The sequence below is a fragment of the Dermacentor andersoni genome, chromosome 4 (assembly GCF_023375885.2).
Source record: "Dermacentor andersoni chromosome 4, qqDerAnde1_hic_scaffold, whole genome shotgun sequence".
In the NCBI taxonomy this organism is placed as follows: domain Eukaryota; kingdom Metazoa; phylum Arthropoda; class Arachnida; order Ixodida; family Ixodidae; genus Dermacentor; species Dermacentor andersoni.
In genome coordinates, this window is record NC_092817.1 from 118,590,907 (window position 1) to 118,611,597 (window position 20,691).

At 47.7% G+C, this 20,691-nt stretch overlaps 1 protein-coding gene across 7 annotated transcripts in view; it reads left to right on the forward strand.

Moving 5' to 3' along the window:
- Lrp4 (LDL receptor related protein 4) overlaps positions 1 to 20,691 on the forward strand; it is a 219,949-nt gene that overhangs the window by 109,208 nt on the left and 90,050 nt on the right. The gene's annotated exons all lie outside the window — the stretch shown is intronic.

Below are 20,691 nucleotides of genomic sequence, written 5' to 3' on the forward strand. Positions count from 1 at the left end.
CCCCGCTAGAGCTCACCTCTTACCGCCCGATAGCGTTGGCCAGCTGTGTAGGAAAGATAATGGAACGGATGATCCTTGGCCGCCTGGACTGGTACCTTGAACACTACAAGATTTATCCGAGTTCCATGGCTGGTTTCCGACGTGACCGCTCTTCCATCGACAATGTAGTTGATCTCGTTTCATATGTCCAGCACGAAAGGTCCCGTAAACGTTTATCTGCAGCTTTATTCTTAGATGTGAAAGGGGCATACGATAACGTATTACATGAGGCTATTCTCGACGCTCTTGTGACGGTTGGCCTAGGTGGTCGAGTATTTTTATGGATTGCAAGTTACCTGTCTGCAAGATCATTCTATGTATTAACTGACGATGGCCCAACTACGCGACGCTATACCAGCAAGGGCGTTCCTCAAGGCGGTGCTCTCAGCCCGACGCTATTCAACCTCGCTCTTATTGGGCTTGCTGAACACTTGCCAACTACCACCAAAATTTCAGTATACGCAGACGACATCTGTCTCTGGACTTCGGCAGTCACACGTCCTCAGATACGTGCACGGCTTCAGAGAGCGGCTACTTTAACAGCGAGCTACTTGTGTGAACAATGTCTCAGCATATCGCCAGAAAAATGCGCCCTAGTGGCGTTTACTCGCAAACCAATGACGCCTTATGTCCTCTCAATCAATGGGCGGACCATTTCCTATGTCAGAACCTACAGATTTCTTGGCGTAATTATCGACCGAGACCTCTGTTGGAGCCCGCACGTGGCTTACATGAAACGACGCCTAACAGCAACCTCCCAGTTGTTTAAATACCTGACAGGAAAGACGTGGGGGATGTCAGTAGACGCAATGCTGAGACTCTACAGAGCTCTCTTTCTCGGTTTTTTAAGATACAGTCTACCTGTACTGAACAACACCTGCAAGACAAATATTCGTGTTCTGCAAGCAGCGCAAGCTCAAGCACTCAGAGTTTGTCTTGGTTTGCCGAGATGCACGTCAACTGAGGCAACTATTGCGATTGCTCGGGACCATTCAATGCACACTCACATCACGGTGGAAACCCTGAGAACGCATATCAGACATTTGGCACGGGCCCCCTATCACCACCTTGCAACACTACCTTCAGACAGGCACCAAGCATCATTCTCAAAAACTATCGTCAAGTACAAAGACAAACTTCCCTCGGGCTTCACCGCTGCATCTAAACCATCGATACCCCCTTGGTGCCTTGTCAGCCCCACAGTCCATCTCAGCGTACCAGGAATCGGGAAAAAGTCTGAGCTGTCGTCGCCTGTGCTGAAACAACTGTCTCTGCTTCTTCTGCACGAGAGGTACGCAGACAGTGCACATATTTATACTGAAGGTTCCACAAACATCCAGTGTTCGTCCGGTGCTGTAGTCGTCCCAGAAAGAGGTATTACCATCAGCTTTAGGACTGACCACCCAACGACATCTACATCTGCGGAGCTAGCTGCTCTTCGAGCTGCACTTTGTTTTGTCAATCGGGAACCACCTCGACAATGGTCAATTTTCAGCGACTCAAAGGCAGCCCTACAATCTGTACTATCAGCTCTGCGTCGCGGGCCATTCGAACAGCTCGTATTCGATATTAGATGCCTACTCCATACATCACATGAGAAAGGACATCCCGTGACGTTTCAGTGGCTGCCAAGTCACTGCGGCGTCATCGGAAATGAAGACGCCGATAAAGCCGCTCGGACAGCGCTTGAAGACACACAGGAAGAGGCCTACCACTTTCACGGCCCGACGCAGCCAGCAGACTTCAAGTGCTTGCACGGGAGATCACGCTCTCTCTATGGTGCACACCAAGCAGCCAGACCAACCGCAGCAATCATCAACACGACCTGCCCTCCTTGATGCATCTGTGTATGCCAACTGGACTCCGCCGAAGTGAGGCCACCCTGCTTTATCGCTTATGGCTAGGGGTGGCCTTCACGAAATCTTACTCGTTTCGCATTGGGATGGCCAACAACGCTCTCTGCAATGCCTGTCTTTGCGAGGAGACGCTGGAACACATTCTGTGCGACTGTCCTGAATATAATGTTCAGAGACAGTCCATGGCGTCCGTTCTAGCGCACCTTGACAATAGACCATTGTCAGTTGCAACCATTTTCACATATCGCCGACTGAAGACATCGCAGCTGAAGGCGACGAAGGGACTACTTCGGTTTATGAAGGACACGGGCTTGGACAAGCGGCTGTGACAGTGATGTCACGTACCGCACAAGAGTGACAGACTGTAACCAACGATGTGTGTGCCGTGTTATGTGCCCTCTATCTCTTCTCCCCATCTTTCATCCCCCCATCCCGCTCCCATGTGTAGGGTAGCAAACCGGTTAGGCTAAACTGGTTAACCTCCCTGCCTTCCTTCTCCACTTTTTCCTTCCTTCCTTTAATAAAAAGCGCTTCTTAACGTACGATCGAATAACAGAAATTTGCTAACCTAAAGATTACTAGGAAGTGAACGCCGTTTTACATTAATTGTGATAACAACTATCCATTATCCCAAAATTTTTCTAAAACAATTCGACGTTCGATTCGATTTGTTTCTCACATTATTCGATTTGTATTCCATTTGGTCTCCAAAATTGTTATTCGCACAGCTCTACTTGACGGAGGCTAAAGAATTCTAAACTAGTAAATTCTAAACTAGTAAATCCAGTAAGGCCGACACTATTTTCTTAACTTACCGTTTTGTCTCGTTTTTTTGAATACTTAGTTGCTTTTCGAGGTAATATTACGAAACAGGCAATAACCAAATACGCGATCGTGGCTTAATGGCCGGAGCACTCGGCTGCTGTGTAATCAACGGCATGGGTTCCGTTCCACCGTCGGTAACACAACGTCTTTTTTATGAAAGCTGCGCGAGGCCGGAGCCTAGCTACCTACCTATCTCCCTACCGCAAAGTACTAAGAATAAGGCAAACAATGATTCGCATTAAAAAAAAAAAAAACGAACGGTCAAAGTTAATCCGGAGTGCACTGAAAATGTGCTTGTCATTATGTCAGCATCCCTGCAAAATCGTTCTCCCATATATAAGGAATTCCAGATTGCCATGAAATACGCGAAAGCTATTCCTTCGAATGTGCGCAGTGGGTTCACCATGCCATAACGGCGCTTTTTTTTTCTGTGGGTGGCTCAGTGGCTGAAGACGAGGAAGCGGATGAGCTACATTGACCATAAAGTTAACTTTACGCTCTCTCCTTCTTTCCTAAATCTCCTGGTCAGCCTGCTCGTCTTCTGACGTCATCTCAACTTGACCTAACTGCGAACTAAGGCCCTTCGCAATGAAATGTGATGGAAAAGCTCCGCACGGCGGCCTATACGCATGCGTTTGTCGAAGTCGAAGGTCGAGGCGCCAAAGTAGGAACAAAGGCTAATCTCTGAACACGCACATATAACGGGAAAAATCAAGGCGACAGAGACAGCCAATTTCCACACAAACGCCTAGGCCATCAGGTAAGCGCGGTCATGCCCGGCCATTTTGCTTTTGGGAGACCGTCTTTCCTGAGACCCATTTTAGCCCTCAGTGATTTGTGACTCGTAAAGCAGGTCTCGTAGCCCCGACTACATCTAAATCCCTGCCCAGCCGCTTGGGCACCGTCTCGCACTGGTGGCCTTCCTTATAACTGGCCCATAGAAGGCACACGTCGTTGCTATAGTAACGGGTCCTAGCACTGGCTCTGGCCGTTTCGTTACCAGCCCAGCGCGGAGCTCGGTGTCCCCGAGATACATTAATCCCGTAGCACGTATAGAGAAAGTTTCAGACACAGATAAGCCACGCTGTAAAAAGCGACATGAATGGGCGTCTGCGCAAGCGACATTGTCTGCAATATGCTGCGCTGCACGCCCGTTGCGCCGCTGTCATAAACCAGCCTAGCAAAATCCGTGCCAAATAGAAGTCGCACAATGGCTTTCGCACACTTGTTCTGTGCGTTCAATTACGTCATTGTCACAAATACACTGCAGGCTGCAAATAACGAATAACAGCCCACCTTTTCTTGTAAAGGGATCAGGTTTTTAAATTGAAAGCCAAAATGTCGTAAGCTCGGGCGTGGTTTTAAAGGGAGGCTTTTTAGACAAACCCAGGATTTCGCTTACCGTCGCAACGGCTGCTAAGTGCAGCTGTTGCCATTTTGCAGAGCAGCTCTCAATACAGGACAGCACTCATATAATGAATCGGCTTATATATAACCAATCGGCTTATTCATGCTTCCCCTGCATATCTATCGGCGACCGGATCTGTTCTCTGCCAAATTGCGCAGTGAAACGACAGACGATACAGAAATACCCCCACCACCACAAATATTCCCCTTGAAACACATCATTCCTTTAATAAAGCTAAGCTTTTTATGTTTGCCGTTTTGATGTTTTGCGCGTCTGCTGTTTCCGATTCTTGGCGCGTAAGGTGAGCCTCGCCTTGGAATGGTGCAATAGTAAACTAAGTGCTGGTAGAAACATTTATTGCCAATGATATATGAATGGTGGGGGAGCTGATCTAGGCTGATCCCGGGGGTTGCTTGATACTATGTGGACTAATCTCGGAATGTAATCCACGATCGCGAGGATCAACTGGTTGGCGCGGTGGGTGTTTGCGCGTCTTGCTGATTTGCTGCGCCGGCACCAAATCCCTAAGGTGTGCAACCTGTTGCGACCTGATGAACAGTTCTATAGCATTTAATCAACCACTTCAATGAAAACTACGCTTCAGGTACATTTCAATTTGTTCATTGTAACCGCATATAGTTATCTTGCTTACGCATTAGAATTGCGGCTTTAACGCAGGTGCTGTTTATGGCTACATCGCCTGAAGCCTTTCTATAAAAAAACTGCGTCATCACCAAATATGGCTGCGCCAAGCCTGCCCGCTTCAGGCGAAACCGGTAGCCATTTATGGCGCGATGGCCTCCTTCACGGAAAGTCTATGGTGTTTTATACTTTTGGTGTCGTTTGTCTCACATCAAAAGCAAAGTGACGGCATCATTTTCGCGGTCTTCTTGAAGTAGATTCTCGATGACGGGGCATGCCGACCTGACAAATGGTAACGGAAAGGCGGCTGATCATGTCATTCGCTTGGATTAGCGTTGCTTTAGGTAACACATACACTCTTCTGTTTTCGTGGTGGCTCGCGCCTTGAAGTGGTACAAACACTATTTGACGTATACAAGGGTATGAGTGCGTCAAAATGCCTACACCTTCCGGGATATCAAATAAGTGATTTGTCACGTTCAGTGTCCTTTAACTTCGAGTTATCGAATCATTCGCCGTCGCACTGCAGTCTGCTAGCGTCCTGGTTAGTTAAGATGGTAGAGCGACCACCCGGAAAGGCGTTTGTCGCGGGTTCAAGTCCCGAGTCCGGACGAATTGTTCCTCAACTGTAAAGCTTTCTTTCTCGGAAACAAACATGGGTTTCCATTGTAGCTTTTGGTTGGATCACAATTTTTTTTTTTCATAACACTTCATCCACCTTGCGGGCTCCTGAAGAGCTGACCTGCCATTCGCGTGCTACCTACTCAAACTCCTTATCTATATTTATCTCTTTCGTTGTTTCTTCAGCGCTCATTAGTCTTAGCTTCTACGGTCACCGAGAAACAGAGGCAGAACCGGCGTCTTGTCATCATCATCGTCGTCCTATTTTATGTCCACTGCATGCAGGACGAAGGCCTCTCCCTGCGATCTCCAATCATCCCTGTCCTGCGCCAACCGATTCCAACTAGCCCCCGCCGTCTTGTAGTACACTTAAAATATGAATGCGGCATAGCGCTGTCACCTTGGAATAGGTTACATAGCATTTATACAGCTTTCCGAACCCCAGATGTGTGTATCTATCTATCTATATATATATATATATATAAGACACAGTTCAATTTAACAGCCTAAGCCCCTGAGGCGCTTCGCGGTGGTGTAATCTTCCTTCGTGTAATTGTCTTATACTTCACTGTCGCTATAACTGCTTCATCTTTTCGGAGAAACAGCAGCCTTTTTTTTTTTTTTGCGAGTTCAAGTATAAGCGCTGCTGCACACGACTGCTATTGATTCGGATATCGAATGAATCCGGCTTGGCCTCATTTCGACGACTGAGTGAATTATACAGGGTATCCCAAATATCATGTACGAAGGTTATTTTTCTTCTTTTTTTTAAGAGCAATTGCGTTCCTCGAAGAAATACTACTGCATATTCTTCCAGTACAATGTAGCAGCCGCCAGTAATGTTTTTGCTACTGAGATTCAATAACGTAGTTGTATTTAATTATCTTGCTCGGGAAATACAGTCCCAGTTATTAAAATGTCAATGAGGCATCTCTAGGGACCCCCAAGTGACATCCAACTGGGGTATATTCAGGCGCGTACTAATTGCGTACTAACTTTTTCCGACTAGTAAGGAAACCCCAAGAAATCTGAAAAATATCACGTGAGTGCGCTCCCACCTGCATCATAAAGCAGCGCTCTCAAATAAGCAGATTGAAAGCAGCTGCATTGCTTGCCGCAAGCCCGAAGAGACAGCGCATCACCTTGATGATGGTACGGACGGAGCAGCAACAGCAGGTCTCTCAGCTTCGCAGCTTTTCCTTCCTCTCATTTCTACGTCACACTTATTATCCGTCTCTCAAGGCGGACTGATCACATAGATAGCAAGAGCGTCTTGATAAAGCGGCCGAAGCACCGCTCTGACCACGCGCGAAACGCGAAAAGCAATGCAATAAGATGGAATGGTTCAAAATCCCGGTTCTGCTCGCACCGTATCGAAAGAGTGCGCGCGCAGCTTTATTTCGGGCCAGAAACTTGTGGCCAAACAAGCCAGATTAAAGTCATGGTTTTATTTTTAGTTAGAGTGTATACATGCTTCAAAAGCAGGCTCGTGGCAAAAAATAAACGCGAAATAAACAGATGGGGAAACAAACCCACATGTAGAAAAAAAGGCAAAACCAATGCGTTGAAGAAAGTAAATGTACCACTTCTAAATGGGCAGAATTGGCAATCTGTACGTCTGCGCAAACAAACAAGCAAACAAGAACATCAGAATTTAGTGTGCCCTTATTATATCGGCATTCGTAAGCGCCATTGAACACCGGCTGCTGCCTACAGGACGTGTTCGAATAGGTTTCCTGCTGAAGCTCAAATGAGCTCAAATGAGCTCAAATTAGCCCAAACGAGCCAACTCACCTAAATCGAGGTAGCGCTGTATTTCAGCCACCGATGTACTATTTCGCAATAATGGGGAAGTATAATGGTTTACATTTATTGAAAATTAAGTGTGTGAGCGGAGTACGGTGTATCCGAAATATTCCTCAAGCAAGTGTGCGGACAGCATTTCAAACGAGTCAGTCATATGTGAGCAACAACTTAGAGTGTGTGGTTTAGTCACAGGCAACTAAAATGTCTAATGCTGCTGGTCGAAAGAAACAGCTTCTCTGAATAATGGGCCTATCTTGTGCAAGATCGCGGAAGCCTTCACTCCATTTCCTTTTCAATTTGAGCTTGCATGAAATACAAATATACGAAGAAAAGTGCTGAAAATGTGCTAGAAACCACGGATTCACACAATACATCTGTCGTCTAAACTTAACGCAGACTCGTCACTTTTGTCAAAAATAAAAATAATTGTGTCACTGACCAAGAAGTTGAATCAAGTTCTCGCTACAGCCCGCGACTTTCTCTAGCCCGATATGAACCAACTTTCATTCTCGTATGTGTAGGTGCAACCTCTACTTACTTGGACTCGCTTGCCGACGACGTCACATTCACATTGAATATCCTCCTGCAGCCAGAATGGTCGACACCCGCTTGGTATATAGAGCGCTTTCATGGCTCAGAAACTTCGCTGTTCAAGTGCTCCCGTGGCACCTATATGCTGGCTTTATCCAAGTAATGGATGGCCTAGACACGAAAAGTTGAGCCTCTGAAGTCGCACACTCTATCTTGCGGGCTCATTCTATACCAATATATTCACTCCTGCCGCTTCGTGCAGATGCCGGAGCAGTTCCGCTAGGATGAGGTTGCGAGCTTGAGCGATCAAAGCCGCCCACCTAACCTCAGCTCTCACACGTACGATACCACGCCGGCCTTGGATGAACCTGCCTTCGTTCGTTTCATGCGCTGCAGTAGGTTCTGGCGGTTCTTTTCTCATTCACGGAATGTGAACACGAATGAACTCGAAAAACGCATGTTCAGAGATGCTGCCTTGTTTATGCACACTACCGCCACGCTTTCAATGCCCCAAGAAACGAGTGGGGGCGTCTGCAAGCTCCTTTTTTTTGTACCACATTTAGGGAACAAGAAATATTATACTCTTATAGGATGGCCTACCATTTTACTTCTTGTCCTTTGAGAAGTATATTTGTTTCCCTCGTGAATTCGCATTCGTAAGTGACGTTGACAGAACAATATGGCGTAGGAAGTTTCCTGTTCAACGGAGGTCCAGAGGGCTGGCGTCGGAACGAATAAGCATTCAAAAAGCTCGTTGTACGGCACTAGGACATGACACGCTGCGCATTTTAGACGAAAGATACGGGAGCGAAAGAAGGCATAAAAGAACAATGAGCGCGAAATTAATAAAAAAAAAGAAAAGAAAAATAAAGAGAAAAGGAACGAGCAGACAATAAGGAAAACAGTGATCACATGATCCTCTCTCCGGTCAAAGGCTCTTCACTATTCAGGGCCGCTTCTGCGACGAGTTAAGTCAGCCCCGTCGAAAGGCACTCTGCCGCTCGTAAATTATGCGCGTTTCGCAAATGTGATTAGCGACGCGCACTATGCCAAGAAAAATAAGACGTTTCGGAATCAGATCAAAGAAGACTTGCAATTTAAGCACATTCTGCAGTTTCCGTACGCGCCAAAGCACAAGTGCACTGCGCGCAGTTACCCGTATAAGCTGCGTTCAGGGTCGCCTGTCAGTGTTTCGTAGATATTTCTTTCTTCTTTGCTATGACGCGAGTGCTCTTGGAAAAGGGAACCTTGTTAGATGCGCTCGCTAAGGTCGGCAACGTCAGGGGAGACACTGTAGAGGGTGGCAAGGCGCTCAAACCACGTCGGAGCAGCTGCGAGGCGGGTAGATGAAAGAACAGCTCGGACTCAATTTGCCTGCTCCCTGCCCTGCTTCTGCAGAGTTTCTGTCGAAAGTTTATTTTTTCTTTTAGGTCTTTCGACCTTTGCTTTGGCCGAGAGTAGCACAGGTTAAAAAAACTAGCTTGAATAAATCGCGCGATGACTTAGGTTACATTCTTTTACGCAACCTCCTGCCTGTACAGCCTGTCTAGTGGTATAGTATAAAGCAGTCTCCTCCGGTTAAGGGCTAGTATAGCATAAATCAGCAGAGATTTCAGCCACTTATCTGAAGACATAATTAAGCGTGCCATGAAGGCATGCTATTCCCAGTCCCAAAAGTCATTTGCGACCCTGCAATACATTTACACTTCCTCACTCTTCCAAGGCTTGCTGCAGGCACGTACCCAGGGCGGGGGGACCCAGGGGGGTCCGCCGCCCCCTCCCCACTGAAATTAAGCAGCTTACCCCCCTCCTCGCCCCCACACCACCACTCCTCACAGACATTCCTAAAGCGCCGCCAAATCGATCTTGAGACTTGACAGCTATTCGGCGGTAAACATTTTGCTCCCTTTTTACTCCTTTTGGATCGCGGTAGTTATCGGCACCTCCTGCGGTGTGAAGGCCAATTTTCTCATAGACTCGGTGCCCACGCGATTAACTCGAGATTCGTTTAGTTGTCCCCATGTAGTCAATGGTCACGCGGATCGCTTTTGCTTCGTTAGTCCAACCTTCTTTGTTTAGGCTGATCCAGGGACCAGAAAAGGGATTCAGTTCGTAGTCAGCTGGTTTGTATGATCGTGGAGCAAATTGGGGCCGGATAAAACGCCAGCTGCGTTTAGCTTTTCTTTTTACTTGATTATTTCCTCGAGTGACGGCTCGGCGCGATGCTGGCAGATCCTCGGAAGCATATGCCCACGATATGGGTTAGATAAGGTGGAAAATAATATAATGCGAAACAGTGTCCATCATCAAACCCTGCAATAACCCTTAAACCCATAAGTAATATGACTGGCACCCGTTATTTCGCCTGGTTTTTTTCCTAATTGTACAGCGCTTCTCGTTAAAAATTGGCAACTGGAAACAAGAGGCGCGAGGAGTTGAGAAATTAAGCGATCTACAAAGGGAGAGAGCCAAGACAACAGCCCAACAGGAAAGAAAAGTGAAAAATAACAAATTCAACCATTATTTGAGAAAATATGTATGGATCAACCGGCCGCATTTTGATGGGGGCGAAATGCGAAAACACCCGTGTAGTTACATATAGGTGCACGTTAAAGAACCCCAGATGGTCGAAGTTTCCGGAGTCCTCCACTACGGCGTGCCTCATAATCAGAAAGTGGTTTTGGCACGTAAAACGCCATAATTTAATTTTTTTTTGATGTATGGATCAACTTGTCTTCTATTACAAAAGGAAGTAGAGAAAACGCCGCCGGAAGTGAAGAACAATTCCATGTTGTTAATGAAGCTTCTGCTGTTATTGGTTGATCCGCCTGACGTAGCTACTTCTTTGCTGTTCTCATGCGGGTAGTTTCAACCTTCGGCGGTGGGCGCAGTACGTCTAGAACCGCAGCGCCCTGCGTTCTACGCGGTTGTAGGGGACTGGCGGCCGCGCATCGTTAGGCAACTTCCCAAGTAACAATACGAGTCCACTTTGGCACTGAACTTGGTAGAACTGTAAATGAGGGATCCAAAAGAAGTGTGACTCTTGCGCAAATATATATTTATCTTTGATTCGTTCAGAGCTAATTCAAAGAACGCCACTAGAAATATTTATTTTACATTTCAGCTTGTTTGCTTGTTCTTGGCTGTGCTCTTCCTCGGCTTCTTTCCTGCGTGAGTTCCTTTGATGTGCTTGATGTGGATGAGTCGTTTTTGCAGCCTGACTTATGTATTGGGATAACTTTTGCAGATTTCCAATGCTGTGGAAGAACAGATGATGATAATGATTTGTTAAATATTATACAAAGGTACTTCGTCATCCATTCTGCGTATCGTTTCAAGAAAGTGTTAGGTATTTTATCCGGGCCTGGCCCTTTTTTTGCGTCCAGGTTTAGGAGAAGGTTCAGTACTCCGGCCTCCGTGACGGTGAGGGGGCTTAGACTTTCCCGGGGAAGACAGCAGAAAATTCTTCAAAGATACACTTTGATAGTATTCCATTGCTTTTTTAATGCTTGCCTTTAGTTGCAAACGTATGTTAAAATGTTTACTGGCATTGCCCTCTGTGGTACACTGACGGTGCTGTTTTCTTATTCGTTTAGCCTTCCGTTCCAGCCGCACTATCTCCTTTGTAATCCATGGGCGTGTGCGCTGTTGAATGCTTAGTCTCATTGGAACAAAATCCCTGACGCATTTTAAGAGTAGGTTCCTAAAGAAGCACCACAGCTCGTTCACGCAGCACGTGCCCGATTCAGATAAAATTATGAAATCATCCAGCGACCTATCCATGGCGTCAAATATGTCAACGTCCTTAGCAAGGCAAAAGTTTGGAACGAGGCACCTTTTTTTCTTGCTTTCAGTCGGACGGCCAAGTTGAACTGTTAAACATATCATTTTGTGATCAGATATTCCGTTAATATATGTACTTCGGGATCACGACTGAGCACTGCATTGCTTACGAGGAATAGATCTAAAATTGAAACTGTATCATTCTGAATGCGCGTGGGTTCTTTTACTAACTGATCTAAATCATGGAATACTACGAGGTGAACAGAAGGTTCAGAAGTACTAGAAAGGGGCTCAGGAAAATCGGTACTGCAGTCGATTGAAGGCATATTGAAGTCGCCACCCAAGAGGACAATGCAAGAATAGCTTTTTCTAGAACAAAGGAATTCATTAAGCTCGAGAAAGAAGTTATCTTCAGTAGGGGGACGGTAGAAGCCTCCTACAATTACAGTGTGCCCATCGACAGAAAAAGAGAGAGGAAAGGGGTAAGGCAGGGAGGTTAACCAGAGAAAAAGATCCGGTTGGCTACCCTACGCTGGGGAGAGAAGGGAGGGGGAGGTAAAGTGGTAACAAAGTAGAGATAAGGAAAGGAAGGAGCATAGACACACAATCACAATCGGTCACTGTCACCGAATACTGTCATCGCACAGCACAGTGACACTTGCAGCACTATCACCATCTGTTCAGGCTACAGCCGCCTGTCCAATTCTGTCGCCCTCAAAAACCGCAACAGTGCCCTCGTCGCCCTCTGCTGCGATGGCTTATGATGGCGGTATTTTAAAATAATTTCCTCTGTGAGAGGTCTTTGGTCAAAGCGCGCTATAGCGGTTGCGAGTGATTGTCTCTGTAAATTATATCGAGGACAGTCACAAAGAAGGTGTTGAAAAGTCTCCTCGTTACCACAGTCCTCACACGAGGCGTCGTCGGCCCATCCAATTCGGTAAGCGAAAGACTTGGTGAAAGCCACCCCTAGCCATAGTCGACAAAGCAGGGTAGCTTCGCGACGGCAGAGTCCAGCTGGAATACAAAGGCGTAGAGAGGAGTCAAGATTGTGGAGTCGGTAGTCGTGAAAACTTCCAGCGTTCCACAAGGAGAACGTGATGTCACGGCTGATCATTCGAAGTTTTCGAGCGGCATCTGTCCTTGATAACGGTATCGGCTCCTCTACGTCCCCTTGAAGAGCCGACCGAGCAGCGTTATCAGCGTGTTTGTTCCCTATGACTCCGCAGTGACTCGGAAGCCACTGAAATGTCACGTGGTGTCCTTTCTCAGTTAAGGTATGAATGAGTTCTCTAATCTCAAATACCAGTTGTTCGTGTGGTCCGTGCCGCAAGGCCGATAGCAAAGATTGCAGTGCAGCCTTCGAGTCACTGAATATTGACCATCTTCCAGGTCGTTCTTGGCTGACGAGACGAAGTGCAGCGCGAAGGGCTGCAAGTTCCGCGGCCATCGGTGTCGTTGGGTGACATGTCTTGAAACTGATGGTGGTGGCTTTCGCTGGGAAGACCACGGCTCCAGAGGAACACTGGAGAGTTGCCGATCCATCGGTATAAATATGCACGTGTTCGGCGTACCTCTCGTGCAAAAGGAGCAGAGTTAGTTGTTTAAGAGCAGGTGATTGCAGCTCAGATTTTTCCTGATTCCTGGTACGGTGAGGTGCACTGCGGGTCGAGCCGAACACCATGGAGGAATCGATGGCTTAGTTGCGGGGGTGAAGCCTGATGGGAGGCAGGTGTAATACTTCGAAATCGTAGTACAAAATGCTGCCTGTGGCCTTTCTGACGGTAGTCTTGCCAGATGGTGGGAACAGGCACGGGCAACGTGCCTAATGTGCACTCTCAACACTTCTACCTCAGTGTGTGTTTGTATAGGTTGGTCCCGAGCAATCGCAATAGTCGCTGCTGTCGATGTGCATTTTGGCAAACCAAGACAAACCCTGAGAGCCCGAGCTTGAATAGCCTGTAAAACACGAAGATTTGTCTAGCAGGTGTTGGTCAGTACGGGCAAACTGTATCTCAAGAAGTCCAGAAAAAGAGCCCTGTACAATTCTAACATTGCATGCACTGACATTCCCCAAGTCTTTCCTCCCAGAAACTTGAAAAGTTGGGAGATTGCTGTCAGACGCTCTTTCAAGTAGGTCACGTGCGGGCTCCATGAGAGATCTCTATCAATGATTATGCCAAGAAATTTGTGAGTCTTCTCATAAGAAATTATCTGGCCATTTATTGATATGGCGTAGGGTGTCATTGGTTTGCGAGTGAACACCATCAGTGCACATTTGTCTGACGAGATTTCAAGACCTTGGTTGTGGAGGTATATAGCTGTTAGAGTAGCAGCTTTTTGAAGTCTTGCACGTATCTGAGGACCTGTCACACCTGAGGTCCATATACATATGTCGTCGGCATACATTGATATCTTGATCGCTGCTGGCAGATGATCAACGAGACCAATGAGTGTGAGGTTGAATAGGGTAGGGCTTAGTACACCGCCTTGAGGAACACCTCGGTACGTGTAGTGTAGTGCGGTTTTACCATCACCGGTGCAAACAAAGAACGATCTCATAAAAAGGTAATGAGAGATCTATTGGAAAACTCGACCACCTAGGCCAACCATCTCAAGAGCATCGAGGATAGCCTCGTGAGATACGTTATCGTATGACCCCTTGACATCCAAGAACAAAGCTGCAGATAATCTTTTGCGTGACGAGATCAACAACACTGTCTACTGAAGAGCGATCTCGACGAAAACCAGCCATGCAATTCGGTAACATGTTGTAGTGCTCCAGGTACCACTCCAAGCGGGCAAGGATCATCTTTTCCATTATCTTTCCCACACAGCTGGCCAGCGCTATTGGGCGGTATGAGGTGGGTTCAAGTGGGGACTTGCCTTGCTTCAGGAAAGGGACCAAGCGGCTTATCTTCCATTCTTCGGGAACCATGCCATCCTGCCAAGATAAGTTGTAGAGATGTAACAGTTCTCTCCGTGTGCCATCACTCAGGTTGTTCAAGGCGCGGTAGGATATTCCATCTGGTCCCGCGGATGAAGAACGCCTGCATAGAGCAAGAGCCGCTTCTAGTTCCTCCATTATGAAAGGAAGAGCCTTGCGGCCGTCACGTGAAACAGGGATGCGACTGGGGGCTCGAAAGCCTGGACCGTTTGCTTGGCCAGCGATCCTTGCACAAAAGTCTTCTGCAACTTCAGCCTCTAGCCGCCCCTGGAAGAGCGCCAGCGCTTTGAATGGGAAGCGTTGCTCAGGGAAGGAACGTAGACCACGTATGGTTCTCCAGATGTGGGAAAGTGGCTTTCGGGGTTCTAGTGACTGGAAAAATCTTGCCCAACGTCGAGATGGGAATCTATCCATGTGACGTTGAAGTTTCTTTTGTAGTCGTCTGGCTGTCCTAAGGTCTTCGATGGATTTTGTACACCGGTAACGCCGCTCCGCACGACGACGGAGTGCACGAAGTCGCTCCAACTCTATATCCATTTCCGTGTGCTTCGACGAAACCGTGACCGTGCGCGCGGCGTGTAGCATTGCAGACTTGATTGCTTGATATACTTTAATGAGCACGCACTCAATTGCAGGTATATCAGGTAACCTAGACACCAGTAGTGACTGTTGATAAATAATTGCAACACCACCGCCGCGCGAACTTCTATCTTTACGATGAATTCCGTAACCTGGTGGTGTCCCTTCCTCGTCGGAGATATCGGGATGAAGCCAAGTTTCCGTGATTATAAGAATATGTGGCTTGTGTGTTGAAATGATACTTTCAATATCTTCAGATTTAGTAACGATGCTACGTGCATTAAGGCTGATGAAACGGAGGGGCTTTTGGGCATCTGTTTGGATCCATTGTGACTGGCGTCTTTCTTCAGTTCGTCTGCCTGTGGGAATCCTTCTGTCACTTGTGCCATCCCATCGGAATAGCTCGCCATTAATCCTAATTTTGTCGTACACTACTTGGACTTTCCCCCCAGCAGCTCTAATGTCGGAGGCGCTATCCCAGAGTTTCTTTCTTTTAAGTCTTGTGGGCGCTGGAAACTCTTCCGAGACCGAGATATCTTTATTTCTCAGTTTGAAACAATTCTGTAGCACGGCCATTTTTTCGCGGTGGTCGAAAAGTTTGATTATGACTGGGCGTGGTCCAGTCCCGTGTCTGCGCCCGATCCTATGAAGTCGTTCAGCCGAAGAAACTTGCACACCGAGAACGCTCTTAAACACGCCCTCTAACACAGCTTGCTTCAGATCAACATGAGTTTCGGCAGCTGTTTCTTTGACCCCAAAAACCAGAAGGTTGTTACTCCTGGAACGATCTTCTAGATCGACAAATTTGTCCTGCAACCTCTGCACATATTTCTCGAGGCCAGTGACTTTTTTGCTGACTTCTTTAATAGCCAATGCCGACTACTCAACCACCTTTAGTTTCATTTCAATTTCATCTAACCGTTTTTCTGTTTTCTTCTGTTCATTAAGTAGTTCGACTAACAGTTCATCAGTCGTAGGCCCAGGTCCAGGATTGGGCTCCACGTCCACAGAAAGCATTAGAAGAGAGAAGACAAAATCGTGAAGAACCAAACAGAGCGTACAAAGGCTGCGTGGGCACGTCAGCTGGATGAAACATCTATCGCTGGTTTTAACAGTAGAAGCTTTGTTACTGACTTGCATGTAAAAAAGCAACGGGTTGGTCATGTTAACTGGCAGCCAGCCGCCGAGCCCAATGGAAGGTTCTGGTGGCGGCTGGCTTCTTATATGCGCGGTCGATAGGTCTGGACGCGTTGACGACCTTGGCGTTGACGCCCAGCGATCGTCATGGTGTGGTGGTGCGTACGCGCAGTCTCCGTAGGAAGCTGCTGCGGTGATGAGCAGGGACGTTGAATCTTGCAATGCGCTGACCGCTGTCGTGCCGAACAGGAAAAGTTGCACGTAAAAAAGCGATGGGTTGGTCATGTTGACTGGCGGCCAGCCGACGAGCCCACTGAGAGCCCAATGACATCTTAGTTGAAATTAAGAAAAAGAAATGGCCATGGGCAGGCCATGTAATGAGGAGGGAAGATAACCGATGCTTATTAAGGGCTACAGAGTGGATTCCAAGAGAAGGGAAGCGTAGCAGGGGGCGGCAGAAAGTTAGGTGGGCGGATGAGATTAAGAACTGCCATTTGTTGGGCGTGTTGGTAAACTGAAAGCATATTTAGCGCCAGCAAACAAGGACAGAAGGAAGACGACACCACAATGCGCTAACTTCAACAACTTAATTTCAGGAAATACACCTATATGAAGTTACACCTATTATACACCTATTAAGAAGTTTCATGGGACAACGTGGCCACAATTAGCACATGAACGGGGTAATTGGAGAAGTATGGTAGAGGCCTTTGCCCTGCAGTGGGCGTAGCAAGGCTGCTGCTGCTGCTGCTGCTGCTGCTGCTGATGATGATGATGATGATGATGATGACACACTACATGCATACCACCGCGCCTAGCGCCATGCAATACATGGACGTAGGCGATACTTCATTATTCTTTGTGTACTCATTGTTTGGTACATTTCCTCATGCCGTAACTTGTACGTGCGAATGACGCAGGCGAGGATTGTCGCAAATATTGAATTCGTCCGCCCGGGATGCGTGAGAGTGCCGCAGTTTAAGAAAACGTCACCAAATGGTTAAGCAATATCCCGTGTGCTCTTCAACGCGTATCGTGCCGACAAAAATTATTGCTGCCTTTACTTCAATAAAAGCGTATTAGGGTTGAAGATATGACCCATAGGAGTAAAATTTTACAGCTCCCGCCAGAGGCTTCGCTGAAGTAAGCAGCTGTTAGCAAAAGGTGTAGCTTTTTTCATGTAAAGGCACGAGCAGTTTTATAAGCATGTGTCAGCGGGTGCAAGTCATTCAAAGCAGCGATTAAAATATGCTGTACACATGCGTACAGTGTACATTCTCCAGAAGGCTTGCCTTAAGCGCAAGAAGAGCGCACTAAGACTTGTCTCCGCCGTCTACTACCTTATGCCTATATGTTATGACAGTTGCCTTTGGACATGCAATGGCAGACCCGCTGGCCACTGCAATTTATATTTCGCCACCGGTTTTCACCTCTCGAGTTTATCAATGAGTCAACCCCTTAAACGCAAGCCATAGTCTTCAAGCCGCTGCCGGTAGCCTTGCCTTGTTGCGTCAAATTGACTGACAGGCTGAACATCACTGAACGAGCTATCTTCACTTCACAGATGACTGGGATGACGTAAAGATTTCATTTTATTTTCCTCCGTTTAAGCCCGCTTTCAACGGTCGGATTGGTGGTATGCTTGCGTTAGCAACAGGATCGGCTTTTCGTGAGCGTTGGATAAAAACTAAGAAAAAGAATTGATCGAACGGTGCGTTTATGTGTTTTAGTCGTGCTCTATTGCACGATTACAGAAAACTGAGTTGCGTCCCCTGGCAATACTTTTTTCGGTAGATATTAAATCACAATAAAGGCCCCAACGTAAGACAAAACTTGGCCATTAGTCCTAACACACACACACAAAAAAAGGAAACATTTGCCCGAAGGGGGAACACTGAAAAGACGGCAACGCTTAGCTTCTCCCTGAAGTCTCAGAACGCTGGTGGGTTGAGGGACACCTTCAGCACATCCCACGTCAGGCGTACCACCTCGACGCTCCACGGGATGAGACTGAATGTAGGCGTTTGGTCAGCGCTCCAACAAAGCATTAGGTAGGTCTTGCTTGACGTTTTCGTGTCCGTTCCGCTCTGATCCACTGTGGTATATGCGAAAGGATGCTGCTAACAGGGCAGTGGGTAATGCACGCGGCTTCTCGGCGGGAACGCTAATGTGCGAGCGCACAACCGTCACGCAAACGGCGAAAGCCGGAACGGTGCCCTGGCTCCAGCAGAGCCGATTGAGTTGAGTGTGATGGCGCGTACATATTGCTTCGTCGCTATTGCATCGCAATGCCACGGCGCGTCTCCGAAGACCTAACCCTCCGCGCGAGGGCCGCGCACATACGCCGTCGATAACGGGACGACATGACGGCGGCTGTAATGCAGTTTGAGAATCCGTTCAATTGCTACCGCAATAAGATTGCCTCCCGACCTGTCCTGTTTTGCCTCAGTATTGCGTGAATTCAAAATGGGCGACGAACTTGAGCGCTTGTTGTAGCTCACGAGTCGAAACTTACACGCTGGTATTCTGGCAGACAATGTATTATCTTACATAACCAGCTTTGTGAATCTGGCGCTCTAATTAACTTCTGCAGATATGTCCGCTATACTAGAACAGTGGTAAAAACAACAATAAAATTAGGTGCGGTGTCATGCGAAGCGCGTGTGACGTCATACTGATAGCGCATCGCTCATCGCTATATTAGCGCTGTGAGCAGGGCGCTCCGCGTGTTCTTTTTGGCTCAGAACTCACGTGCTACCAAGCCGTTACTTTGGTCGTCATCTGGGCTCTCACCCGCCGTGGTTGCTCAGTGGCTATGGTGTTGGGCTGCTGAGCACGAGGTCGCGGGATCGAATCCCGGCCACGGCGGCCGCATTTCGATGGGGGCGAAATGCGAAAACACCCGTGTACTTAGATTTAGGTGCACGTTAAAGAACCCCAGGTGGTCAAAATTTCCGGAGTCCTCCACTAAGGCGTGCCTCATAATCAGAAAGTGGTTTTGGCACGTAAAACCCCATAATTTAATTTAAATCTTGGCTCTGCCTCGTCGCTCGCTACTACAACAGTAAGAATACACAGCAGTCTTGAACATGCCTTTTATAGCGTTCCTTTTGCTATATACAATAAATCCTTCCTTCTGGTAAACATAAGGTGACACCATAACAGCTTCACCTGTACACTGAAAACCAAGTTTTCACTTGTGACAAAAAAATTCGAGGACGCCTAAGCACTTCTTATGAGTTGCGAATGCGAAAATATCAATGTGCAATTGAACGCCGCTAAGCGGTCCTTCGAGTTATGAACTCCTCGCGATATATCAAGCCCTTTAAAACGCTTGGCGCGTTTTGATTTGGCCTTACCGAGGCACATTTAGAACGCAGGCGAGAGCTTGCGAGGGTAATACAGGCTTCTGAGAACGTGAGCGAGAGTGACGTGGCGTCGCGTCGATCCCCTTTCCCCTCACGCAACATCAGGTGAGGGACGACCAGTGCATGCGGCTGCAAAAGGAAAAAAAATACAGTAACGTTTCACTAACGCTGGTGACGCGCAGCCGTATAGGTGCTCATTATTAATCAAAAGACTAGCCCATATAACAGGGACCCAGACAGAGAAGACGACAGGACGAGCGCTAAGTGTCATCCTTAATCAAAAGACTAGCGCATATAACAGGGACCCAGACAGAGAAAACGACAGCACGAGCGCTAAAGATAGAGAAGACGACAAGACGAGCGCTCGTTCTGTCGTCTTCTCTGTCTGGGTCCCTGTTATATGCGCTAGTCTTTTGTTTAATGATGACACACCAACTAGCCCAGCTTTCGGCCTTGATCGTATAGGTGCTATAGCGCACACGACGCTATCGGCCCTCCGTGCGCCTAAACGCCTACACTGTCCCCATCACATATCGTTTTCAAGAAAGGGCTCGCGCGACGGCGCCATACGCAGCAGCCGAAGTTGAACGCCCCCTTGTGAACATTTGCTTACTAACTATATTATTTACATGGTTTCAGCTCGCACAGGCAAACATGAACACTTCACACTCGATGACCGCGCAAACACGCGGTCAAAACGCTGACTGTGAGGAATCGCGGCAGCAGCAGCGAGCGAAGTGACGCCTCAATTCGAACTGTTGAATGAGAACACAGCGCACGCAAAGCTACGAGCCGTCGGCTCACCTAGACTGTGCCCCCGAAGCTGATCGTTTAGGAGATAACGCCGGTGCGACCGCACGCGGCCAAAGTACAACGCCCCCTTTCCCTCTACTCCCCCGGTGGGATGTACTCGACGGAATACCGCACGTTTGCTCCCATGCGCACGCGGGATTGAGCCGCCATCGTCAGCTCACCGTCGCACGCTTTCCCTCGCACACACAGCGTACAGCGCACTAGGACTATGTTATCTCAGTACGTCAGTATCGCAAAAAATACCTGTAGCAACTGCCAGAGGAGGTCAACCTAGCTCGCTTCTGCCTACCTTCCTCCTCCGCGACGCTTCGCCTCGTTTGTGCTTCCCGCTTTCGCTCA